The sequence below is a fragment of the Triticum urartu genome, unplaced genomic scaffold (genome assembly GCF_056163025.1).
Source record: "Triticum urartu cultivar PI428250 unplaced genomic scaffold, HENAU_Tu73 scaffold2, whole genome shotgun sequence".
NCBI lineage: Eukaryota > Viridiplantae > Streptophyta > Magnoliopsida > Poales > Poaceae > Triticum > Triticum urartu.
The window spans coordinates 3,936,033-3,963,858 of record NW_028260368.1 but is presented as its reverse complement, the minus strand read 5'-3'; the positions used below and the strand labels follow the sequence as shown (position 1 = coordinate 3,963,858).

Below are 27,826 nucleotides of genomic sequence, written 5' to 3'. Positions count from 1 at the left end.
GTCAGAGGCAAATTGAAAGCTAAGCAGTGGTAATTAAGACCCCCGGGGGAAAATAGGGATGTCTCCTACGTTACCCATAATATGTGGAAGTATCGACGTAATTTCATAGAGTCATTCGATCTGAATGCTACATGAAGAACATAAGCCAGATGACGGAACGCAGAGACCTAGGATGTAGAAGATCATAACATGAGCGATTCGGCAGATTTGGATTCCTTTCCTATATATCCACTCATGTGGTACTTCATCATATGATTCATATAAGATCCATCTGTCTAGAGATCGTCATATACATCTAGAAAGCCGTATGCTTTGGAAGAAGCTTGTACAGTTTGGGAAGGGGTTTTTTGAGAGAAAAGAAGAATCTACTTCAACCGATATGCCCTTAGGCACGGCCATGCATAACATAGAAATCACACGTGGAAGGGGTGGGCAATTAGCTAGAGCAGCAGGTGCTGTAGCGAAACTCATTGCAAAAGAGGGTAAATCGGCCACTTTAAGATTACCATCTGGGGAGGTCCGTTTAGTATCCCAAAACTGCTTAGCAACAGTCGGACAAGTGGGTAATGTTGGGGTGAACCAAAAAAGTTTGGGTAGAGCCGGATCTAAGTGTTGGCTAGGTAAACGCCCCGTAGTAAGAGGGGTAGTTATGAACCCTGTGGACCACCCCCATGGGGGCGGTGAAGGGAAAGCTCCCATTGGTAGAAAAAAACCCACAACCCCTTGGGGTTATCCTGCGCTTGGAAGAAGAACTAGGAAAAGGAAAAAATATAGCGATAGTTTTATTCTTCGTCGCCGTAAGTAAATACGTAACTAGGAATATGGAAAATTGCATTTTTGGAATTTGCAATAATGCGATGGGCGAACGACGGGAATTGAACCCGCGCATGGTGGATTCACAATCCACTGCCTTGATCCACTTGGCTACATCCGCCCCTTATCCAGCTAAAGGATTTTTTTCTTTTTTCCATTGATCATTATTCTATTTATTCTGACCTCCGTACTTCGATCGAGATATTGGACATAGAATGCCACTCTTTAAAAAGGAAAAAAGGAGTAATCAGCTGTGACACGAAAAAAAACGAATCCTTTTGTAGCTCATCATTTATTGGCAAAGATAGAAAAGGTCAATATGAAGGAGGAGAAAGAAACAATAGTAACGTGGTCCCGGGCATCTAGCATTCTACCCACAATGGTTGGCCATACAATCGCGATTCATAATGGAAAGGAACATATACCTATTTACATAACAAATCCTATGGTAGGTCGCAAATTGGGGGAATTCGTGCCTACTCGGCATTTCACGAGTTATGAAAATGCAAGAAAGGATACTAAATCTCGTCGTTAACTGAATTCTGAATAGAAAGATTAAGAAGAAAAAAAGATTCAAAATAAAGACAGAAATACCCAATATCTTGCTAGAACAAGATATTGGGTATTTCTGTCTTCAAAAATTCTTATATGTTAGCAGAAAAACCTTATCCATTAATAGATGGAACTTCAACAGCAGCTAAGTCTAGAGGGAAGTTGTGAGCATTACGTTCGTGCATTACTTCCATACCAAGGTTAGCACGGTTGATGATATCAGCCCAAGTATTAATAACGCGACCTTGACTATCAACTACAGATTGGTTGAAATTGAAACCATTTAGGTTGAAAGCCATAGTACTAATACCTAAAGCAGTGAACCAGATTCCTACTACAGGCCAAGCAGCCAAGAAGAAGTGTAAAGAACGAGAGTTGTTGAAACTAGCATATTGGAAGATTAATCGGCCAAAATAACCATGAGCAGCCACAATATTATAAGTTTCTTCCTCTTGACCAAATTTGTAACCCTCATTAGCGGATTCATTTTCAGTAGTTTCCCTGATCAAACTAGAGGTTACCAAGGAACCATGCATAGCACTGAATAGGGAACCGCCGAATACACCAGCTACACCTAACATGTGGAATGGATGCATAAGGATGTTGTGCTCTGCCTGGAATACAATCATAAAGTTGAAAGTACCAGAGATTCCTAAAGGCATACCATCAGAAAAGCTTCCTTGACCAATAGGGTAAATCAAGAAAACAGCAGTAGCAGCTGCAACAGGAGCTGAATATGCAACAGCAATCCAAGGACGCATACCCAGACGGAAACTAAGTTCCCACTCACGACCCATATAACAAGCTACACCAAGTAAGAAGTGTAGAACAATTAGCTCATAAGGACCACCATTGTATAACCACTCATCAACAGATGCAGCTTCCCAAATTGGGTAAAAGTGCAATCCGATCGCCGCAGAAGTAGGGATAATAGCACCAGAGATAATATTGTTTCCATAAAGTAAAGAACCAGAAACAGGCTCACGAATACCATCAATATCTACTGGAGGGGCAGCGATGAAGGCGATAATAAATACAGAAGTTGCGGTCAATAAGGTAGGGATCATCAAAACACCGAACCATCCGATGTAAAGACGATTTTCAGTGCTAGTTATCCAGTTGCAGAAGCGACCCCACAGGCTTGTACTTTCGCGTCTCTCTAAAATTGCAGTCATGGTAAGATCTTGGTTTATTCAAATTGCAAGGACTCCCAAGCACACGTATTAACTAGAATATAGATAATAGAAGGCTTGTTATTTAACAGTATAACATAGACTATATACCAATGTCAACCAAGTCAGCCCAAAGATTAGCTATCCATATAACTAAATTAACCAAACCAATAATTTTGTATTTGTAAATGAAGTGAGTCAAAGTGAAAAACTTTGATGGGTCTTTTCTATATGGGTTGCCCGGGACTCGAACCCGGAACTAGTCGGATGGAGTAGATAATTCTTCCTTGTTACAATAGAGAAAAATCCCTCCCCAAATCGTGCTTGCATTTTTCATTGCACACGACTTTCCCTATGTAGAAATAGCCAATTTCTATTCCAAAGAGGAAGTTCTACTAATTTTTTTAATTAGTAAGTTGATTCACCTACTCTTTATTATAATAAAAAGAACATTTCAGAATGAAAAATAGAAAAGTTTTTTCTTGATCATTTATCAACCCTTTCCTGTTTCTTAATTTCGTCTAATGATTAATTAAGAGGGTTGACCAGGTCATTGATACGTATAATATCCAAATACCAAATACGCTCAGTGTGTGATCCACAGAAAGAAAAAAGAGTTGTTTTGGTGAACATCAAAGAAAAAACTTGCTCTTCTTCCATAAAAAATTCTTCTAAAAATGCCGAACCCAATCGTTGCATAAAAGTTCGTACCGTGCTTTTATGTTTACGAGCTAAAGTTCTAGCACATGAAAGTCGAAGTATATACTTTAGTCGATACAAAGTCCGTTTTTTCGAAGATCCACTATGATAATGAAAAAGATTTCTACATATCCGACCAAATCGATCAAGAATATCCCAATCTGATAAATCTGTCCAAATGGGTTTACTAATAGGATGCCCCGATCCAGTACAAAATTGAGCTTTTGATAAGTATCCTATGAGGAGAGTAGCGGGGACTATGGTATCGAATTTTTTCATTCGAGTATCTATTAGAAATGAATTCTCCAGCATTTGATTCCTTACTAACAAAGAACTTTTTTGTACACTTGAAAGGTACCCCATAAAATCGAAGCAAGAGTTTGCTAATTGGTTTATATGGATTCTTCGCGGCTGAGTCCAAAAACAGAAATAATATTGCCAGAAATTGATAAGGTAGCATTTCCATTTCTTCTTCAAAAAAAAAGTGCCTTTTGATGCAAGAATTGCCTTTCCTTGATATCGAACATAATGCATAAGAGGATCCATAAAGAACCATAGGGTTTTCCGAGAAAAACCAGGGTACATTATCCCAAAATGTTCCATCTTCCTAGAAAAGTGGATTCGTTCCAGAAAAGTTCCAGAAGATGCTAATGGTAAGCAAGAAGATTGTTTACGAAGAAACAACAAAAAAAATTCATATTCTGATACATAAGAGTTATATAGGAATTGAAATAGTCTTTTATTTTCTTTTTGAAAAAAAAAAATGGATTTCATTGAAGTAATAAAACTATTCCAATTCGAATAATAGTTGAGAAAGAATCGCAATAAATGCAAAGATGGAACATCTTGGATACGGTATTGAAGGAGTTGAACCAGGATTTCCAAATGGATAGGATAGGGTATTTCTATATGTGATAGATAATCCAAATGCAAAAATTTGTCTTCTAAAAAGGGAAATATTGAATGAATAGAGCGTAAATTCTGAAACTTTGGTATTTCTTTTTCTTTCAGACAAAAAAATTCCCGTAGCGAGAATGGGATTTCCACAACGATCGCAAACCCTTCAGATAGAATCTGAGAATAAAACTCAGAATAAAAATAATTTTTGTAATCCAATAATCGATCTTGGTTAGGATGATTAACCGAGTTATCCAAAAAATTCTGCTGATACATTCGAATAATTAAACGTTTCACAAGTAGTGAACTAAATTTCTTGTTATTACAACTAACAACTATTTCCACAGGTTCAGAACCATTTAATCCATAATGGTGGGCAAATGCATAAATATATTCCTGAAAGAGAAGTGGGTAGACAAAGTATTGTTGACGAGATTTATGTTTTTCTGAATACCCTTCGAATTTTTCCATTTGTATTTCTACTTGAATCAGAGAGAAGAAGCATTTCTCGGTTTATCGAATGATGATACATAGTGCAATATGGTCAGAACAGGGTGTTGCATTTTTAATACAAACCCTGGAAAGAAAGGGAGTCTAATCCACAGATCTTTTTCTGCTCCTTTTCTACCCAATTAGTTTATGTTTGTTCTAATTAAAAAAAAAGAACAGAACAAGTTTTTTATTTTTGCAGGCCAATCGCTCTTTTGACTTTGGAATACAGCCTCTTTATCAATATACTGCTTCTTTTACACATTCAATCCATAACATCCCTTATTCAATCCATAATCAAGAATAATTAGGATTTCTAAAAAAAAAAAGAAAAAATAAAGGGTCCACTCATAGGAAAACCCAACCTTTCCCCGCATCCGGCACTAATCTATTTTTAACGTCTAATTAGAGCGGGGAATCATTCCAATTAGGAAGTTCAGCTCGTTGCTTTTTATTTTACCAGAATTGGAGCCAGGCTCTATCCATTTATTCATTAGACCCAGAAAATCGTAATTTTGGATTCCATTCAAAAAAGATTGATTTTATTACGACATGCTATTTTTTCCATTCATTACCTTTGAGGATCAGTCGTGGTCTTCTAGACTCTACCAAGAGTCTGGACGAATTTGTTGTTTCATCCAAATGTGTAAAAGATCATAGTCGCACTTAAAAGCCGAGTACTCTACCATTGAGTTAGCAACCCAGATAAAAAAAGGATCTTAGATACGATCGAAATCCAAAAATCAATGGAATTACACCGCGCGCTTCTGTCAAAACATTGAACTAGCAAGACATCAAAAGATTTTTTTTATCGACCATGAAAAACACTCAAATGCCAAAACGAACAGGTCCGGTGAAATTCCACTAAAGTAAAGTTAAAAAAAGAGCGACCCTAATCACGATGGCCAAATTCTCCTTATTTTTAGCGATTTTTATTAACAAAAAATATATATTATAAAAAATATATATTATATTGTATGAGAATACATGCAAGAGGAACACCCTTATCATTTGAGCGAAGTGTAGGCGGAAAAATTGAATATGGAGTGAGGATAAAGAGACCCATCTATCTACAAATTCTATTTGTTCAATAGACCTTTGTCAATGGAAATACAATGGTAAGAAAACAAATTAGATAGAAAAAGTAAATAAAATAGGGGCTTATGTTGGATTGGCACGATATAATATAAATCCAAATAGGATTAAAAAAGAGGTAAATTGTGTCTAAATAATTAGACAACTAGGAATACTAATAATCTTCTCCTATCCTATTTTTTGATTCATTTAGTTCTTCAATTAACTCAAAGTTCTTTCTTTTTCTTTAAAGAATTCTGCCTTCCTTAAAATATCATAAACAGTTCTTGTTGGTTGAGCACCCTTTTCAAGGAAATAGAGAATAGCTGGAACATTTAAACAAGTTTGATTCTTTATCGGATCATAAAAACCTACTTTTTGAAGATCTCTTCCTTCTCTTCGAGATCGAACATCAATTGCAACGATTCGATAGACAGCTTATTGGGATAGATGTAGATAAACAACGCCCCCCCCTAGAAACGTATATGAGGTTTTCTCCTCATACGGCTCGAGAAAATGATTCGAATTTCTGTCGATAATAATAGAAATTAGACTATGACGTGCATTAATTTCCTTACAGAAAAAACAAATTTCATTTATACTCATGACTCAAGTGGGCTAATTTTGCCTGACAAACTTCGAAGGCAAAATCCTTCCAAAATTTTTGAGTCGTCTTTAAACTCTTTTCTTTGTCTCATTTCGAACGAATTGACTTTTATTCCTTATTCTAATCCAACTCTGTTGTTGAGACAATTGAAAATTGTGTTTACTTGTTCTGGAATCCTTTATCTTTGATTTGTGAAATCCTTGGGTTTAGACATTACTTCGGGAATTCCTATTTTTTTCTTTCAAAAGAGTAGCAACATACCCTTTTTTCTTATTTCCTTCGATAAAGCATTTATCTCTTCTATAGAAATCTAATAAGAGGGATTGATTCTGATATACTTTTATTGGACTTTCTTCTTATTTTAACCTTTCGATTTATTTCTATATTAAGGATAGACTGACAAAGTTGGCCTAATTTATTAGTTTTCACTAACCCTAGATTCTTTCCCTTGATAAAAAAAATTCTGTCCTCTCGAGCTCCATCGTGTACTATGTTACTTAAACCCAGCGCAAATTTGGTTCGGAACGAATAGAACAGGCTATGTCGAGCCAAGAGCATTTTCATTACTATGGAAAATGATGGATAGCAAAATCCACAATCGATCATGTCCTTCAAGTCGCACGTTGCTTTCTACCACATCGTTTTAAACGAAGTTTTACCATAACAAACATTCCTCTTTTCATTGCAAAGTGGTATAGAGAATTGATCCAATATGGATGGAATCATGAATAGTCATTGGTTTAGTTTTTTTATACTAATTAAAACTTGCTATCTATGGAGCAATATGGATAAAAGAAAGTAAGTATTTATCCGGGAAGCCTCCGCCAAGATCCAATTTATTTAAACCCATATTAAAATTCTATCATATGAATGAAACATAGTTTGAAAAAGACGACTAAACAAGTTTGCTTAAAACTTATTTATTCTTAAATTTCCACCCTCAACGGATGGCTCGAGATGATCAATCTTGAAGTGAGAAAAGAAGGATTGACTCTTCCTCAATAAATAAACTATCAACCTCCAAAAAAGTTTAATTAATTTAATTACTAGAATTAGAATTCTAGTAGTAATATATTTTTTCAGTACCAAAAACAATTAACTATAATAACTAAATAAACTATTCCAATGAAAAGATTGAAAGTTTTTGGTAGTTATAGAATTCTCGTACTTCTTCAACTCGAATACCAAAAGGAAGAAAAAAATATGACTAAGTGATTTTATAGTAGAGGCATATCCTGAATGTGCTTGATAGATCCCATTTTTTCATGAAAAAAAGATAGTCAATTTGACTGGACTTAAGACTTTATTATGTTTTCTGAGAAAGAATAAGATATCATTATTCTCTTTAATAAACTTTTGTCTCGTACGGAATACTATATGATTTCACCGTTTGTTTCATCAGAAACAATCTGGGACGGAAGGATTCGAACCTCCGAGTAACGGGACCAAAACCCGCTGCCTTACCACTTGGCCACGCCCCATTTCGGGTTTTATGCGACACTAATAAACACTAGTATGTTTATTTGTTATTCGTCAATACCATTTCAATTACATAAAAAAGGAGGGATATTCTCTTGCTAGTATTCTACACATGCGGATAATATAGAATCAAAAAAATGCATTGATCATTACATGGAATTCTATTAAGATATTATATGAAAGTCGAATTTATTCCACTCTCATTTGAGAGTGCGAATACAAGGAGGTATTTTGTGTTTGGGAAAGTCCGAAGAAAAAAGATTTTGAATCTGCCTTTTCCTTCTTTCCCTTAAAAAAATAACTCAAGAAAAATCCAATTATTTACTCTACAAGAATGAAATGCTTGTTATGCCTAATATACTTAGTTTAACCTGTATCTGTTTTAATTCTGTTCTTTATCCTACTAGTTTTTTCTTTGCCAAATTACCCGAAGCTTATGCTATTTTCAATCCAATCGTGGATATTATGCCTGTTATACCTCTATTCTTTTTTCTATTAGCCTTTGTTTGGCAAGCTGCTGTAAGTTTTCGATGAAATCTTTAGTACTCTGTATGCCAAATTGAATGATGTGTTCATTCCAAAAAAATTTTAAAATGGGTAAAAGCCGAGAAGTTTTATATTTTTATATTATGAACCTTCGATTCTAAAATTTAAATTCTTCTACATTGAATGGGTAGCTACAGCAATAAATTTGGATCAGCCTTTCTACTCCCCTGCACCTAGGTTGAGCAGGTACCTAAAGGTACCTACACAATACCTAACCACCTAACCCTATTTTTGCTATTGATAAGAGTGCTTATTATAAAAGAATTCTTGCAATTTTTTTCAAGAATTCTTTTTTGCATTTTTAGGTATAAAAAAAAACCATCCTAGTGGATCCGTGTGGTAAGGAAAAACTGGTAATCTATTCCTTAAAAAAAAATCTTGGAGATTATGTAATGCTTACTCTCAAACTTTTTGTTTATACAGTAGTGATATTCTTTGTTTCACTCTTTATCTTTGGATTCTTATCTAATGACCCAGGACGGAATCCTGGACGCGAGGAGTAAAAATTCAGTTTTTTTTTTTCTTATTGGATTTGTTTCGTACATTTATCTATGAGAAAATCCGGGGGTCAGAATTCTTTCCAATTCGAAAGTCCCAAATGATCCAAGGGAGCGGAAAGAGAGGGATTCGAACCCTCGGTACAAAAAAATTGTACAACGGATTAGCAATCCGCCGCTTTAGTCCACTCAGCCATCTCTCCACGTTCCAAAGCGAAAGGTTTCCGTGATATGATATAGGCAAGAAATAAGAAATAACGGTTGCAAAAAACCCCTTTTTTTTCTTTCAAAAGTCTATAAAAATTATATTGCCAATTCCATTTTAATTATATTCTTTTTTCTTAATGTTAATAAAAAAAGAAGAAAATTCTTGTTTTTTCTTTCTAAAAATCGATATTGGCCGAGAGACAATCAAATAGATTTTCTCTTTAGCGGGCATTTCCATATAGGACTTGTTATAATTATAATAAAACAAGCAGGTTATATAAAAAAAACGCTTTTTTTGTCGATTATTTATCAAGAAAGCAAAAAGGGTTCTTATCAAATCCACCATAAAATTGGAAAGAAGCATAAAGTAAGTAGACCTGACTCCTTTAATGATGCCTCTATCCGCTATTCTGATATATAAATTCGATGTAGATGAAATTGTATAAGCGAATTTTTTTTATTTCCTTAGACTTAGACCGCGCAAGACAAGAATTTTTCGCTATTTACGATTTCATATTCTTGTTACTAGATGTTCTATAGGAATAAGAAGAAATCGCAACTCCTTTGCGCTACACATAAAATTGGATTTCGAAGGTCCATTTTTTTTTTTCAGAATCCTCTATTATTTTAGTTCTTCCACCCATGCAATAGAGAGGGAATGGGAAAAGAAGGGTTACTTTTATTTGCATTTTTCCCTTAAAAGATAGACTTTGAAATAGGAGTCTTGGAATAATGCTGAATTCAAAGGTTTATTTCTTTCTATAGTATAAGAAAAACAATTTATTTCTATTTCTATAGTATAAGAAAAACAAATAAATAGTATAAGAAAAACAAATCGAATCAAATTCATGGATTTACCACGACCTCGGTTGTGACTGTGACTCCATAGATAAAAATGGGAAATTTCTCTCTTCGAGACCATTGAAAAAGGGCATTGAACGAGAAAGAAATCGTCCACAGATAATAAAACTATCATATGCCTTGGAAAGTGATATGAGGTGCTCGGAAATGGTTGAAGTAATTGAATAGGAGGATCACTATGACTATAGCCCTTGGTAGAATTCCTAAAGAAGAAAATGATCTATTTGATACTATGGATGACTGGTTACGAAGGGACCGTTTCGTTTTTGTAGGATGGTCTGGCCTATTGCTCTTTCCTTGTGCTTATTTCGCTTTAGGGGGTTGGTTTACAGGGACAACTTTTGTAACTTCTTGGTATACCCATGGATTGGCTAGTTCCTATTTGGAAGGTTGTAATTTCTTAACCGCAGCAGTTTCTACCCCTGCCAATAGTTTAGCACACTCTTTGTTGCTACTATGGGGGCCCGAAGCACAAGGAGATTTTACTCGTTGGTGTCAATTAGGCGGTCTATGGACTTTTGTAGCTCTCCACGGGGCTTTTGCACTAATAGGTTTCATGTTACGCCAATTTGAACTTGCTCGGTCTGTTCAATTGCGGCCTTATAATGCAATCTCATTCTCTGGTCCAATTGCTGTTTTTGTTTCTGTATTCCTTATTTATCCACTGGGGCAATCTGGTTGGTTCTTTGCGCCGAGTTTTGGCGTAGCAGCGATATTTCGATTCATCCTTTTCTTCCAAGGATTTCATAATTGGACGTTGAACCCATTTCATATGATGGGAGTTGCCGGAGTATTAGGTGCGGCTCTGCTATGCGCTATTCATGGAGCGACCGTAGAAAACACTCTATTTGAGGACGGTGATGGTGCAAATACCTTCCGTGCTTTTAACCCAACTCAAGCTGAAGAAACTTATTCAATGGTCACTGCTAACCGCTTTTGGTCCCAAATCTTTGGTGTTGCTTTTTCCAATAAACGTTGGTTACATTTCTTTATGCTATTTGTACCCGTCACCGGTTTATGGATGAGTGCTATTGGCGTAGTTGGCTTGGCTCTGAACTTACGTGCCTATGACTTTGTTTCCCAGGAAATCCGTGCAGCGGAAGATCCTGAATTTGAGACTTTCTACACCAAAAATATTCTTTTAAACGAGGGTATTCGTGCGTGGATGGCAGCTCAGGATCAGCCTCATGAAAATCTTATATTCCCTGAGGAGGTTCTACCACGTGGAAACGCTCTTTAATGGAACTTTCGTTTTAGCTGGTCGTGACCAAGAAACCACCGGCTTTGCTTGGTGGGCTGGGAATGCCAGACTTATCAATTTGTCCGGTAAACTGCTTGGAGCTCATGTAGCTCATGCCGGATTAATCGTATTCTGGGCCGGAGCAATGAACCTATTTGAAGTGGCCCATTTCGTACCAGAAAAGCCCATGTATGAACAAGGGTTGATTTTACTTCCACACTTAGCTACTCTAGGTTGGGGAGTAGGGCCAGGGGGGGAAGTTCTAGATACTTTTCCGTTACTTTGTATCTGGCGTACTTCACCTAATTTCTCTCCGCAGTCTTAGGCTTCGGTGGCATTTATCACGCGCTTCTGGGACCCGAGACTCTTGAGGAATCTTTTCCATTCTTTGGTTATGTCTGGAAAGATAGAAATAAAATGACTACAATTTTGGGTATTCACTTAATTTTGTTAGGTCTAGGTGCTTTTCTTCTAGTACTCAAGGCTCTTTATTTTGGCGGTGTATATGATACCTGGGCCCCTGGGGGGGGAGATGTAAGAAAAATTACCAATTTGACCCTTAGTCCCAGTGTTATATTTGGTTATTTACTAAAATCTCCTTTTGGTGGAGAAGGGTGGATTGTTAGTGTAGATGATTTAGAAGATATAATTGGTGGGCATGTATGGTTGGGTTTTATTTGTGTATTTGGCGGAATTTGGCATATTTTAACCAAACCCTTCGCATGGGCTCGCCGTGCATTTGTATGGTCTGGAGAAGCTTACTTGTCTTATAGTTTAGCTGCTTTATCTGTCTTTGGTTTTATCGCTTGTTGTTTTGTATGGTTCAATAATACAGCTTATCCGAGTGAGTTTTATGGACCCACCGGGCCAGAAGCTTCTCAAGCTCAAGCATTTACTTTTCTAGTTAGAGACCAGCGTCTTGGAGCTAATGTGGGATCCGCTCAAGGACCCACAGGTTTAGGTAAATATCTAATGCGTTCCCCAACTGGGGAGGTTATCTTTGGAGGGGAAACTATGCGTTTTTGGGACCTTCGTGCTCCATGGTTAGAACCTCTAAGGGGCCCCAACGGTTTGGACTTGAGTAGGTTGAAAAAAGACATACAACCTTGGCAAGAACGACGCTCAGCAGAATATATGACCCACGCTCCTTTAGGCTCTTTAAATTCCGTGGGTGGCGTAGCTACCGAGATCAATGCAGTTAATTATGTCTCTCCTAGAAGTTGGTTATCAACTTCTCATTTTGTTCTAGGATTCTTCTTTTTTGTGGGCCATTTATGGCATGCAGGAAGAGCCCGAGCTGCTGCAGCAGGTTTTGAAAAGGGAATCGATCGTGATTTGGAACCTGTTCTTTACATGAACCCTCTTAACTAAGATTTTCTTATTTATACCTGTTCTACTTTTTTTCTGTTCTGGCTCGGTTATTCCATCTAGCCGAGCCATTCATTCCTTTTTATGAAAGAAAGATAAGGGACAGAAAAAAAAAATAAATAAAAATGAAAGAAACAAACGTATTCAATAAGCAAAAGGAGAGAGAGGGATTCGAACCCTCGATAGTTCCTAGAACTATACCGGTTTTCAAGACCGGAGCTATCAACCACTCAGCCATCTCTCCACAGCCTAATCCTTATTTTACTCCTACAAATAGAACATAGCCATATAAAAAATAAAAAGATTTATTAGCCTCTAGAAAGATATCAGATACAAGTTCCTTTTCGATATATCTCTGTATACTGTATACACGGATACAGGATCCGCTATACCCGCTTGTGAAATAAAGAGTAAATAATCTCTTCTCACCCCCATATCCAAATAAAAAAGCGGTTTAAGTAATAAATTTGAATTAAAGAGAAGAATCAATGGATTCATGATTAAACCCCTCCTACTTCTTGTATTTTTTTACAATTTTGGTTTAAGTGAGGGATCAAATATGTAGTCAACTTTATTTGATGGTAGCTTGGAGGATTAGAAATATGACTATTGCTTTCCAATTAGCTGTTTTTGCATTAATTGCGACTTCCTCAGTCTTAGTAATTAGTGTACCCCTTGTATTTGCTTCTCCTGATGGTTGGTCAAATAATAAAAATGTTGTATTTTCCGGTACATCATTATGGATTGGACTAGTCTTTCTCGTAGCTATTCTGAATTCTCTCATTTCTTAAATGAAATTTGGTTAATATTTATTAACCCCATAAAAAAGAAATAATAAAGGCCATTTCTTCTAAAAAATTAGAATAGTGAGACGTATTAAAACGCAATTTGCGTTCCGAATTGCTAGCTCTTCTCTTTCAGTATTATGAAATTCCATTCCCATTAGAATATTCATTGACAGATAATAAAAAAAGGAAAACTCTAATATAATAGAAAATGAAATGAAACGGTCGACCCAGACATAGAAGGTCGACCCAGGCGGATATACGCTATAAAATATATACCGTAGCGAGCGTAGTTCAATGGTAAAATATCTCCTTGCCAAGGAGAAGATACGGGTTCGATTCCCGCCGCTCGCCCGCTTAATTTATCAAAGTACTATGATAAAAAGTTTAGTCTAGTTAACTGTTTAACTACTTATATTAAATTAAGTATTAATTAGGTGTTAGTCTAGTGCCGTATCCCTTACTATCTTACCCTTCCTTTGCATCCCACTCAAAAAAAGAGGGCGCTCCAGAGGCAGAAATAGAACTCGCCAACAGAGCTCCAAAAATTGGGTATTAACTGAGACAAACAACGGGCAAACTTTTTTTAAAGGGAAGGGAGAGGTAGACTGTCCCTTTCGTTTCATTTTTATTTTCTGCAGGGTAGGGAGAGGCCTTGCGCCTTCTTTTTTTGAAGGCAAGTGACTTCGCAAACTGCTCAATTTTGCCCTCTAGGGCCGGGAACTAATGAATAAAAAAGGGTTGGATACGCCCCTCTACCATACATATCTAGAGAAATAGAATAGTCCTTTTATACAGACTGCTAAGTGCGGAGACGGGAATCGAACCCGTGACCTCAAGGTTATGAGCCTCGTGAGCTACCAAACTGCTCTACTCCGCTCTGGAGTACCAGAAACTGGTGGACAAAAAAGGCTTGAATACAAGCCTCTAACATGTCTAGACAAATAGAATACTCCTTTTATACAGAATGGAGCGGGTAGCGGGAATCGAACCCGCATCGTTAGCTTGGAAGGCTAGGGGTTATAGTCGACGTTGGTTGATTATTTTTAACGTCTCTAATTCAAAACCGAACATGAAATTTTGATTTCATTCGGCTCCTTTATGGATATTCTCACCACTTAACATCTATGTCAGCTTTTCTATTTGAATGGAACCAAAGCTCTCCGCTTTCTAGATGATCCTTATAGAGTAGGAGATAGAAATTCTATCTAAATTCATCTAATCTACTTACTTCGTTCCCTAATTTCATTCAAGAGATCCTGAGGAAAAGAATTGGGTTTCCACCGAGCTGAAACAATATGCGGATGGTTCTAGTAAACCAAAACTATCGTTTTTTAGCTATTTGGCTTCCTTATTCCTTATTTTAAGAAGATTTAGTTACGATTGGAAATCAACTTTTTTGTATCTTCATCCATAGATCCTTTACTCATATTTTCAAAATTGGAATACTTAATCCAATGCAAAATTATGCTTCGCGACTCTGTACTCATAATCCTATTTTTATTTTGGATGCAATTTAAATTAGTCTTTGGATACAAATCGCCAGAATGTATATTCTTCCTCAATATGCTATTGAGAGGAAAAGGATTTAATCCTTTATAAGAACTAAAGTTTTCATCGGAATATAAAAATAAAAAACTTAAGGATGCCTTAAGTATATCATTTCAAATTCAGTTATTAATAGAACGAATCACACTTTTACCACTAAACTATACCCGCTACATTGTAGATTATGGTATAAATGGTACCCTTTGTCAAGGATAGCCATTTGACAAGAAGGCTAATTCCCCCTTATTGAATCAGATGGAGAAGGTTCATGACACTGAGCCGTTGGTACTTCTACTTCGATCGCTCGCCTTTACTTTAGGATTTAGATAGCCCCTCTGGTCTGTAAAAAAAATCTTTTCTTACCATGCTAATAGCGCCTGAACCAAATGTATTTATTTTGATTAGGATCCTATTCTACGGTTACGACTACAATAATAATTATTTACTTTGCAAGGACGTAAGTGTGTCAGACTGCTAAATTGTTTTATTATTCCTACAATATAAACTAGGGGATATAGGGGGTAACACTGTCCCTATAAATTCCTTTTTTCCTTTTCTTTTTTGTCCAGAATTGAACAAAAAAGAAATTATGGAAGATGTTTTCTTCCCCCATTAAGTCCGAGCCATAGAGTAAGAGTGAGATGAGTTTTCCAAATTCATCATAGACTTTCCCTATGGCTTGATAGAAGTAAGCAGCAAAGAGTCGTAACTTAAAGAAAAAAACGGACAGGGCCGACAGATTTACCTGATGTAAAGAAGATCCTAAAAGTCTCTGATTAGTCGACTCTCTCCATTTAACACTTTCCTCTCTCTCCTTTTTTCCACTGACTCAATTCTAGTTTATTAGATTCTTGTTTAAAAGAATGCAAAAAGTTCAATAGAACTAAGAACACATAAAAAATAGCATAGAGGATCAAGGCCATTACCAAAAGTTCCTCCCAAGGATCCTATATCCTATTGGGTATCTGTTCCCCGCCTTTTCCCGCTAGGATCGGAAATCTTATATTTTCCATATCCATATACCGTTGAATCCTTGGGGTTCCAGAATCCGCCTATTTTACTAGTCTTCGGAAACGGAAAACCCTGAACCAAGAAGAGTTGGATATGTTATGTAGGGTATGTTTTTTTTTATTAATTTTATTTTGAGCTCTCAAGATATCGATATATACATATACAATCTCTACATAATGTCTCTCTCTCTATCTCTATATATTATATATATAATATGTACATTATGCAGTAGACCCATAATGGGAAATCCAAGTGGCTAATTTTTGAATTAAATAAAAAGCCCTTTTAACTCAGTGGTAGAGTAATGCCATGGTAAGGCATAAGTCATCGGTTCAAATCCGATAAAGGGCTTTTTAAATTAGTGGTAGAGTAATCTCGTGCTAAGACGTAAGTCGTTGGTTCGAATCTGATAGAGTACTTTTCTACTAAATTGATTCACTTTTTTTCTTTGTTTTTGAAACTTTCTCTATATTTTTAGAGAATTTTATGACTTAGTGCGGGATGGATGCATTTTTGGTATGAACACTAAATGAAGCACGGAGAATTAATCTATAACGATCAACTAAAAAAAATCCTAGATGAAAACATAACAGAAAAGTTGGAAAAACTCTTTGCTTTGGATCTATTTATACTTTTCGAGTATATTGACAATTCCAAAAAACTGCTCATACTATGATTATAGTATAATCACGAGCGGTTGTATATGGCCCTATCGTCTAGTGATGCCCCTATCGTCTAGTGGTTCAGGACATCTCTCTTTCAAGGAGGCAGCGGGGATTCGACTTCCCCTGGGGGTAGGGAGTATTATGAAAGGAGGTTAATCATAGATTAGCAAAAACCCTAGAATAAATTCTTCCTGGGTCGATGCCCGAGTGGTTAATGGGGACGGACTGTAAATTCGTTGACAATGTCTACGCTGGTTCAAATCCAGCTCGGCCCAAACCAAAAATCTAGGGCTTCGTGAGTATGAACTAAATCCTTTTGTTTTTCTTCCATAAAATAAAATGTCTGATCTATAGAAATAAAAGATAAAGAAAAAAGGGAAATTTTTTTTTCTAATCCATATCTCTCTCATTCCTTTCTTACAAACAAAAGAGTTTTTCTTATTGAAGGCTGGATTATTATCCATTTTTAGTGATAAAAAATCACGACATACTAGTTATGTCACTCTCACTATACCCACGTATAATATAATATGTGGGTATGTAGTATATGATTCGTCTATTTCTTAGAGTACGAAAGACGAATCGAATCTTCTTATGGTTCTATTTAAGAATGGGTATGCCATACACCCCGCGGGGATTGTAGTTCAATTGGTCAGAGCACCGCCCTGTCAAGGCGGAAGCTGCGGGTTCGAGCCCCGTCAGTCCCGAACTAGGGTTCAATGAATGGAGAAATTGATATTTCCTTTTTCCATGAAAAAAAGGGGCAGGGAGCAAGATCAAATACCCACAGGGCACCCTTACTTCACTTTTTTATTTTGCATCTCTCATTAAAGAGGGAGGGAGGGCATATAGGAATTTTTTTTTCACTACTCCCAATCGATAAAGAAAGACACACATACGATATGTGGATTAGTAGAATTTAGGATATTATATTACTCTATCTTTCTTTATGATGATACCATCCTCATCTTAATTTCCTATTCCACTCTTATGGAATAGAGTACCGGTATTTTACCGGAATCCATACATAAATCGTATTCCCTTTTTATTTCAGACCTCTTTTCCCCATCTCACTTCTACTGCTTATTTGGATGTCTATGTGACCCATAGAAAGTGAAAGTTGGTCATATAATACATACATAATTGTATGTATAACTATAAGAAAAAGGAAGGGAAATTGTATAAGATTAAGAAAGTATAAGATTAAGAAAGCTCGTGGGTTAGAGATATAGAAAAGAAAAAGTAGAAAAGGATTAAAAAAGAGGGAATTCCTAATCCAATCAAAAAACCCATTTTGGTCTTAGTGTGGATAGAGGATCTTCCTATGTTATACTATATAACTCTCATCCGTGAAATATAACTCTCATCCATGAATTGATTTGATAGATCCGATATTCATAATATTGAATTGATTCAGTATTATCAGAATGCAAGCCCTACCCTTGAATTTACAAGATACCCCTTTTTCCTCTCCATGGGATTACATCCCGAGTTATTGTGAAAATAAAAAATAAAGAGGTTATGGAAGTCAATATTCTCGCATTTATTGCTACTGCACTGTTCATTCTAGTTCCTACTTCTTTTTTACTTATTATTTATGTAAAAACAGTCAGCCAAAATAATTAATTGGAATTCCAATTAATCATTGAAGAAATTAAAAAGGGATTAAATAAAAAAAATCCAAGTCTTAAATGAAAGGATCTGGTTGGAATCTTAAAGTGTGGTAGAAAGAACTACATATAGTTTTTTCTACGACACTTTAGATTCTTTCTATTATATTATCTTTGAATCTACATAGAATAGATTAGTAGATTGAAATAGTTAAGTAGTCTAATTCAATTTCTTTTTTCATTGCATCCACTTAATTTCAATCAGGTCAAAATAAAAAAATCTAAGACAATTCTTGACCAAAGAATCCATGGAAGGAAAGAAAAATAATATGAAGAATAGACTATAGTAAAAAGTAAAAGGAAATGGAAAATGTGTGATATGCCGTGAATAGTTCCGTGGAAGAAAGTCTAATTTTCTTATGTATAGAACTTTTTTTAACCATTCGTCATTTCTAGTAGAAATTCTGAATTGGTATAATGGCTCTTTCTTACATTACAACTTACAATACAAGAGTTTCTTACAGGAGTGAAACAAAACTAAAGAAAAAGATTAAAGAATAACGTTTGACAAAATGATTAATGCAAAATGATCCATTAAAGAAAAGAATTGATACAACAATTTGATTACTTAATCAATTAGTAGTATCCCTAGAGTCCACTCCTTCCCCATACTACTAGTGAAAGAGAAAATGTAAAGACTACCATTAAAGCAGCCCAAGCGAGACTTACTATATCCATCTAAATTATGTCTCCTATTTCTATGAAGGGATTATTCTACTATTGATCAATAATCATAGTGGAATCAAGGGTACAGAGTCAAAAAGGGATTCCGCCCTAAGGCCATGGATCAATCAGTTCAAGGAATTTACTCCTAACAAATTCTTATAGGAATTCTGGTAGAATTAGAGAGCATTAAAAATACGAGATACTATAGCCCTTTTTTCCTTAAAAAAGAAAGAGTACGGGAATGATGTCCTGAATAGAAGAAGCGGGAATAGGAAGATTTTTTATTCCTTTTGTTACTCTTTTTTTTTTTTTTAAGCAAAGGACGCCCGAATATACCATAAAATTATCGATAGATAAATATTTATTGGATACCTACCTTACCTAATGTTTATTTTTGACCTAAACCCTGCAGCCTTGCTTTGTATCATTCTATGAAAGAATGAAGAGATTTTATCCATAATACAACTCCTAAATTGATTTTTGATCGACCTATTTAATCTGATTCTCGTTAGAATTAAGTAGTCCTTACTTTAGTGTATGTAGGTAACATAAGATGTACGATAAAAAAATGTATAATAATTAGTAAGTCTTGATATTCTTTCGTGGAGTCCCTTCTTGAATCTTAGATTGAAAAAAAAAAAGAATGCCCCTTAGGGACCTTTCTTTGGATACCAAGATTTCTGACATCTTATCCTCGTATTTTAAAATTATCAAATCGAATCTCAATTAAGAACCAATTCAAATTCATATAATAAAAGAATAAGGAAACACTACCTCACCCCTATTGATAACCATTTTGGCCACTACCGTCAAAACAAACCCTAACCCTAGTTTGAGGATAGAACTATGGTATGGTTTCTCTAAACCCAGTATCGGCAGGCCCAGTTACTCTCTTGCCCGAACTTATGCGAAGTAAAAATTTATCGAATTCGATCAGCACTATAAAAAAAACCTAAGTATTTTATTGATCAGGCGGCACCCAGATTTGAACTGGGGATAAAGGATTTGCAGTCCCCTGCCTTACCGCTTGGCCATGCCGCCAAAAAATCCGATCAAAAATCTAGAAAACAGCAAGTATTCATCCACGTTTTCTTACGAAAAGCCCCTTTTATTTTGAATATAATTCTACTTACTTTTTTCCAATCTTTTTCAAAAAATCTATTCCTGCTTTTTTTGATCCAGTTTCTATTATTCTCCTCGATAGATTCTATCTTAAAACATACATTGTTAACACAATAAAACTTCCCATTTCTTTCTATTGAGATGAAAAAGAAGAAAAAGTGGATTTCTATTCACAGGCTGCAAAATTCAGAATAAATTGGAACCGTTAACTAGAATTCTCTTTTTTTTATTGCAGTAGTGAACTACTCTTAAATCGGTATTATCTCCCCCCCCTTCAATGGCATAATAAAATATTATGGCTTTATGCTTAATCCGTGTATAGGTAAACTTTAGGTCCGAACAGCATTATTATCCAAAGATCCCCTTTATGTACATATCTCTATGGGGAATCATGCTTTAATTTTTCAAAGTATTAAATTAAATATCTTGAATAAAAAAAGGAAATTTGCTCTGATATAGAGTATAACCTGACTATCTTGGCGTACCCAAGTGAAATTACGATAAAAGAAAAGCATGGATATGGGGAGAGGTGGATAACTAGATTGGCATGTACTTAAAAAAGGGACTTACTTTATTTTAGAATTCCACAATGAAATACTGAATTTTCTAGCAATTATACTACTCCGATCCGAAATAAAAAAGAACCCTCAAATTATTTTGAGAAATTAAAGTAAGCACGCTATTCTAAATCGAAGTAAAGTCAAACTTTCTAGTATATTATATTACGGCTTTATTACATTCATAGAAAGGAGATAAAATGAGAAATCTTTGCCATCCAATCTGATTAGAATATCATAACATAAAGTATAAGTGGCAGAATTTTTTTTGTAGGAATGTTTTATCAATTCATTTTCATTTCATTTGTACCCCTGGCAAACTCGAACTTTCGTCCAAATGGTCTCTATTCATATGTATGAAATACATATATGAAATACGTATGTGGAGTTCCCTAGAATTTCATGTGATTCAGTAAACAGAATATAGATTCCATGATTGCTAGATCGATCCATAGGGATTGATGAAGAGTGAGCTGATAATGGAATTTTTCTTTGATAAACAGGAAACTTAAGATTAAGATGCTCCGGAATGGAAACGAGGGAATGTCCACAATACCCGGATTTAGTCAGATCCAATTCGAGGGATTTTGTAGGTTCATTAATCAAGCCTTGGCAGAAGAACTTGACAAGTTTCCAACAATTAAAGATCCAGATCACGAAATTGCATTTCAATTATTTGCGAAAGGATATCAACTGCTAGAACCCTCGATAAAAGAAAGAGATGCTGTGTATGAATCACTCACCTATTCTTCCGAATTATATGTATCTGCGAGATTAATTTTTGGTTTCGATGTGCAAAAGCAAACCATTTCTATCGGAAACATTCCTATAATGAATTCCTTAGGAACCTTTATTATAAATGGAATATACCGAATTGTGATCAATCAAATATTGCTAAGTCCTGGTATTTACTACCGCTCGGAATTAGATCATAAGGGAATTTCTATCTACACTGGCACTATAATATCAGATTGGGGGGGGAGATCGGAATTAGCAATTGATAAAAAAGAAAGGATATGGGCTCGCGTGAGTAGAAAACAAAAGATATCTATTCTAGTTCTATCATCAGCTATGGGTTCGAATCTAAGAGAAATTCTGGATAATGTTTCCTACCCTGAAATTTTCTTGTCTTTCCCGAATGCTAAAGAGAAGAAGAGGATTGAGTCAAAAGAAAAAGCTATTTTGGAGTTTTATCAACAATTTGCTTGTGTAGGTGGGGACCTGGTATTTTCGGAGTCCTTATGCGAGGAATTACAAAAGAAATTTTTTCAACAAAAATGTGAATTAGGAAGGATTGGTCGACGAAATATGAATCGGAGACTTAATCTTGATATTCCTCAGAACAATACATTCTTGTTACCACGAGATGTATTGGCCGCTACGGATCATTTGATTGGAATGAAATTTGGAACGGGTATACTTGACGATGACGATATGAATCACTTGAAAAATAAACGTATTCGTTCGGTTGCGGATCTGTTACAAGATCAATTCGGATTGGCTCTTGGTCGTTTACAACATGCAGTTCAAAAAACTATTCGTAGAGTATTCATACGTCAATCGAAACCGACTCCCCAAACTTTGGTAACTCCAACTTCAACTTCAATTTTATTAATAACTACTTATGAGACCTTTTTTGGCACATACCCGTTATCTCAAGTTTTTGATCAAACGAATCCATTGACACAAACTGTTCATGGGCGAAAAGTGAGTTGTTTAGGTCCTGGAGGGTTGACGGGGAGAACCGCAAGTTTTCGGAGCCGAGATATTCATCCGAGTCACTATGGGCGTATTTGTCCAATTGACACGTCTGAAGGAATCAATGTTGGACTTACTGGATCCTTAACAATTCATGCGAGAATTGATCACTTGTGGGGATCCATAGAGAGTCCGTTTTATGAAATATCTGCTGAGAAAGCAAAAGAAAAAAAAGAGAGACAGGTGGTTTATCTATCACCAAATAGAGATGAATATTATATGATAGCAGCAGGAAATTCTTTGTCCTTGAATCAAGGTATTCAGGAAGAACAGGTTGTTCCGGCTAGATACCGTCAAGAATTCTTGACTATTGCATGGGAACAGATTCATGTTAGAAGTATTTTTCCTTTCCAATATTTTTCTATTGGGGGTTCTCTCATTCCTTTTATTGAGCACAATGATGCGAATCGGGCTTTAATGAGTTCTAATATGCAGCGCCAAGCAGTTCCGCTTTCTCGGTCCGAGAAATGCATTGTTGGAACTGGATTGGAACGCCAAACAGCTCTAGATTCGAGGGTTTCCATTATAGCCGAACGCGAGGGAAAGATCATTTCTACTGATAGTCATAAGATACTTTTATCAAGTAGTGGGAAGACTATAAGTATTCCTTTAGTTAACCACCGTCGCTCTAACAAAAATACTTGTATGCACCAAAAACCCCGGGTTCCACGGGGTAAATCCATTAAAAAAGGACAAATTTTAGCAGAAGGAGCTGCTACAATTGGGGGCGAACTTGCTTTAGGAAAAAACGTATTAGTAGCTTATATGCCATGGGAAGGTTACAATTTTGAAGACGCAGTACTAATTAGCGAACGTTTGGTATATGAAGATATTTATACCTCTTTTCACATCCGGAAATATGAAATTCAGACGGATACGACAAGCCAGGGCTCCGCTGAAAAAATCACTAAAGAAATACCACATCTAGAAGAACATTTACTCCGCAATTTGGACAGAAATGGAGTTGTTAGGTTGGGATCCTGGGTAGAAACTGGTGATATTTTAGTAGGTAAATTAACGCCTCAGATAGCGAGCGAATCATCTTATATCGCGGAAGCTGGATTATTACGGGCCATATTTGGCCTTGAGGTTTCCACTTCAAAAGAAACTTCTCTGAAATTACCTATAGGTGGAAGAGGGCGCGTTATCGATGTGAAATGGATCCAAAGGGACCCGCTCGACATAATGGTTCGTGTATATATTTTACAGAAACGTGAAATCAAAGTTGGGGATAAAGTAGCCGGAAGACATGGGAATAAAGGGATCATTTCCAAAATTTTGCCTAGGCAAGATATGCCCTATTTGCAAGATGGAACACCCGTTGATATGGTCTTCAATCCCTTAGGAGTACCCTCCCGAATGAATGTGGGACAAATATTTGAAAGCTCGCTCGGATTAGCGGGGGATCTGCTAAAGAAACATTATAGAATAGCACCCTTTGATGAGAGATATGAGCAAGAGGCTTCAAGAAAACTTGTGTTTTCAGAATTATATGAAGCCAGTAAAGAAACAAAAAATCCATGGGTATTTGAACCCGAGTACCCGGGAAAAAGCAGAATATTTGATGGAAGAACAGGCGACCCCTTTGAGCAACCTGTTCTAATAGGGAAGTCCTATATCTTAAAATTAATTCATCAAGTTGATGAGAAAATTCATGGGCGTTCTACTGGGCCCTACTCACTTGTTACACAACAACCGGTTAGAGGAAGAGCCAAGCAAGGGGGACAACGAGTAGGAGAAATGGAAGTTTGGGCTTTAGAAGGATTTGGTGTTGCTCATATTTTACAAGAGATACTTACTTATAAATCTGACCATCTTATAGCTCGCCAAGAAATACTTAATGCTACGATCTGGGGAAAAAGAATACCTAATCATGAGGATCCTCCAGAATCTTTTCGAGTGCTCGTTCGAGAACTACGATCTTTGGCTCTAGAACTGAATCATTTCCTTGTATCTGAAAAGAACTTCCAGGTTAATAGGGAGGAAGTTTGATCGGAATAAATATAAATTCTTTTCTTATTTCTATTTTATGATTGACCAATATAAACATCAACAACTTCAAATTGGACTCGTTTCCCCTCAACAAATAAAGGCTTGGGCTAACAAAAACCTACCTAATGGAGAAGTCGTTGGCGAAGTCACAAGGCCCTCTACTTTTCATTATAAAACCGATAAACCAGAAAAAGATGGATTGTTTTGCGAAAGAATCTTTGGACCCATAAAAAGCGGGATTTGCGCTTGTGGCAATTCTCGAGCGAGCGGAGCTGAAAACGAAGACGAAAGATTTTGCCAAAAATGCGGGGTCGAATTTGTGGATTCTCGGATACGAAGATATCAAATGGGATACATCAAACTCGCATGTCCCGTGACTCATGTGTGGTATTTGAAAGGTCTTCCTAGTTATATCGCGAATCTTTTAGATAAACCTCTTAAGAAGTTGGAGGGCCTAGTATACGGCGATTTCTCTTTTGCTAGGCCCAGCACTAAAAAACCCACTTTTTTACGATTACGAGGTTTATTCGAAGAGGAAATTGCATCCTGTAACCACAGCATTTCTCCCTTTTTTTCTACCCCAGGCTTTGCAACATTTCGAAATCGGGAAATTGCGACAGGAGCAGGTGCTATTAGAGAACAATTAGCAGATTTGGATTTGCGAATTATTATAGAGAATTCTTTGGTCGAATGGAAGGAATTAGAAGACGAGGGGTATAGTGGAGATGAGTGGGAAGATAGAAAAAGACGAATAAGAAAAGTTTTTTTGATTAGACGCATGCAATTGGCGAAACATTTTATTCAAACAAATGTAGAACCAGAATGGATGGTTTTGTGCTTATTACCGGTTCTTCCTCCCGAATTGAGACCTATTGTTTATAGGTCTGGAGATAAAGTAGTGACTTCAGACATTAATGAACTTTATAAGAGAGTTATCCGTCGGAACAACAATCTTGCCTATCTATTAAAAAGAAGTGAATTAGCGCCAGCAGATTTAGTAATGTGCCAGGAAAAATTGGTACAAGAAGCCGTGGATACACTTCTTGATAGTGGGTCCCGCGGGCAACCGACGAGGGATGGTCACAATAAAGTATACAAATCACTTTCAGATGTAATTGAAGGTAAAGAGGGAAGGTTTCGCGAGACTCTGCTTGGGAAACGGGTCGATTACTCGGGGCGTTCTGTCATTGTTGTGGGTCCTTCGCTTTCATTACATCAATGTGGATTACCTCTAGAGATAGCAATAAAGCTTTTTCAGCTATTTGTAATTCGCGATTTAATCACGAAACGCGCCACTTCTAATGTAAGGATTGCTAAAAGGAAAATTTGGGAAAAAGAACCCATTGTATGGGAAATACTTCAAGAAGTTATGCGGGGACATCCTGTACTGTTAAATAGAGCACCTACCCTGCATAGATTAGGCATACAGGCCTTTCAACCCACTTTAGTAGAGGGGCGTACTATTTCTTTACACCCATTAGTGTGTAAGGGTTTCAATGCGGACTTTGATGGAGATCAAATGGCTGTTCATCTACCTTTATCCTTGGAAGCTCAGGCAGAAGCCCGTTTACTTATGTTTTCTCATATGAATCTCTTATCTCCCGCTATTGGGGATCCTATTTGCGTACCAACCCAAGACATGCTTATCGGGCTTTATGTATTAACGATTGGAAAGCGTCGAGGTATTTGTGCAAATAGATATAATAGTTGCAGAAACTACCCAAATCTAAAAGTAAATTACAATAATAATAATAATTTTAAATATAGGAAAGATAAAGAACCCCATTTTTCTAGTTCTTATGATGCACTGGGAGCTTATAGACAAAAACTAATCAGTTTAGATAGTCCCTTGTGGCTACGATGGAACCTGGATCAACGCGTCATTGGGTCAAGAGAAGTTCCGATTGAAGTTCAATATGAATCTTTGGGGACTTATCATGAGATTTATGCCCACTATCTAATAATGGGAAATAGAAAAAAAGAAATTCGTTCGATATACATTCGAACCACTCTTGGTCATATTTCTTTTTATAGAGAAATAGAGGAAGCCATACAAGGATTTAGTCAGGCCTATTCATACACTACCTAAACAAGAAAGTTAGATTCGGCGATGCCCCTCCCCTTTCGGGGGGCATTCCGATTTCCCTAGTATCATCATTATTTGCCACGCGAATCCAGATTGAGATTGAGGCAATTAAGTTAATTAAATTTTCGAATCACTGACTCAGGCCCATTGTCGAATCCTACTCAGCAATTGTCGAATCCTACTCAGCCGAAAAGGGGGTACTTATGTATGGCGGAACGGGCCAATCTGGTCTTTCATAATAAAGAGATAGACGGAACTGGTATGAAACGACTTATTAGCAGATTAATAGATCATTTTGGAATGGGATATACATCCCATATACTGGATCAACTAAAGACTCTGGGCTTCCATCAAGCCACTACTACATCGATTTCGTTAGGAATCGAGGATCTTTTAACAATACCCTCTAAGGGATGGTTAGTCCAAGACGCGGAACAACAGAGTTTTCTTTTGGAGAAACACTATTATTATGGGGCTGTACACGCGGTAGAAAAATTACGCCAATCTGTTGAGATATGGTATGCGACAAGTGAATATTTGAAACAAGAAATGAATTCAAATTTTCGGATAACGGATCCTTCTAATCCAGTCTATCTAATGTCTTTTTCAGGAGCCAGAGGAAATGCATCTCAAGTACACCAATTAGTAGGTATGAGAGGATTAATGTCGGACCCTCAAGGACAAATGATTGATTTACCTATTCAAAGCAATTTACGCGAGGGACTTTCTTTGACAGAATATATAATTTCCTGCTATGGAGCCCGCAAAGGGGTTGTAGATACTGCTGTGCGAACAGCAGATGCTGGATATCTTACACGTAGACTTGTTGAAGTAGTTCAACATATTATTGTGCGTAGAAGAGATTGTGGTACTATCCGAGGTATTTCTGTAAGTCCTCAAAATGGGATGACGGAAAAACTTTTTGTCCAAACACTAATTGGTCGTGTATTAGCAGACGATATATATATCGGTTCACGATGCATTGCCGCGCGAAATCAAGATATTGGAATTGGATTAGTCAATCGATTCATAACTGCCTTTCGAGCACAACCATTTCGAGCACAACCAATATATATTAGAACCCCCTTTACTTGCCGAAGCACTTCTTGGATCTGTCAATTATGCTATGGCCGGAGTCCTACTCATAGTGATCTGGTCGAATTGGGAGAAGCCGTAGGTATTATTGCAGGTCAATCAATTGGGGAGCCAGGGACTCAACTAACATTAAGAACTTTTCATACTGGCGGAGTATTCACAGGGGGTACTGCCGACCTTGTACGATCCCCTTCGAATGGAAAAATAAAATTCAATGAGAATTTGGTTCACCCCACACGTACCCGTCATGGGCAGCCTGCTTTTCTATGTTATATAGACTTGCATGTAACTATTCAGAGTCAAGATATTCTATATAGTGTGAATATTCCCTCAAAAAGCTTGATTCTAGTGCAAAATGATCAATATGTAA

At 36.6% G+C, this 27,826-nt stretch overlaps 7 non-coding genes across 7 annotated transcripts; 4 read left to right on the top strand and 3 right to left on the bottom strand.

The window, feature by feature from the left end:
• Positions 1-8,940: 8,940 nt before the first annotated feature.
• Positions 8,941-9,028, bottom strand: TRNAS-GCU (transfer RNA serine (anticodon GCU)). Its single transcript has one exon. It is a non-coding gene; the product is annotated as a tRNA-Ser (tRNA).
• Positions 9,029-12,657: 3,629 nt separating this feature from the next.
• On the bottom strand, positions 12,658-12,745 carry TRNAS-UGA (transfer RNA serine (anticodon UGA)). Its single transcript has one exon. It is a non-coding gene; the product is annotated as a tRNA-Ser (tRNA).
• Positions 12,746-13,569: 824 nt separating this feature from the next.
• On the top strand, positions 13,570-13,640 carry TRNAG-GCC (transfer RNA glycine (anticodon GCC)). Its single transcript has one exon. It is a non-coding gene; the product is annotated as a tRNA-Gly (tRNA).
• Positions 13,641-16,124: 2,484 nt separating this feature from the next.
• TRNAT-GGU (transfer RNA threonine (anticodon GGU)) lies at positions 16,125-16,196 on the top strand. The gene has a single exon. It is a non-coding gene; the product is annotated as a tRNA-Thr (tRNA).
• A 507-nt stretch (positions 16,197-16,703) lies between these two features.
• On the top strand, positions 16,704-16,785 carry TRNAY-GUA (transfer RNA tyrosine (anticodon GUA)). The gene has a single exon. It is a non-coding gene; the product is annotated as a tRNA-Tyr (tRNA).
• A 358-nt stretch (positions 16,786-17,143) lies between these two features.
• TRNAD-GUC (transfer RNA aspartic acid (anticodon GUC)) lies at positions 17,144-17,217 on the top strand. Its single transcript has one exon. It is a non-coding gene; the product is annotated as a tRNA-Asp (tRNA).
• A 2,599-nt stretch (positions 17,218-19,816) lies between these two features.
• Positions 19,817-19,887, bottom strand: TRNAC-GCA (transfer RNA cysteine (anticodon GCA)). Its single transcript has one exon. It is a non-coding gene; the product is annotated as a tRNA-Cys (tRNA).
• Between the last annotated feature and the right edge of the window lie 7,939 nt (positions 19,888-27,826).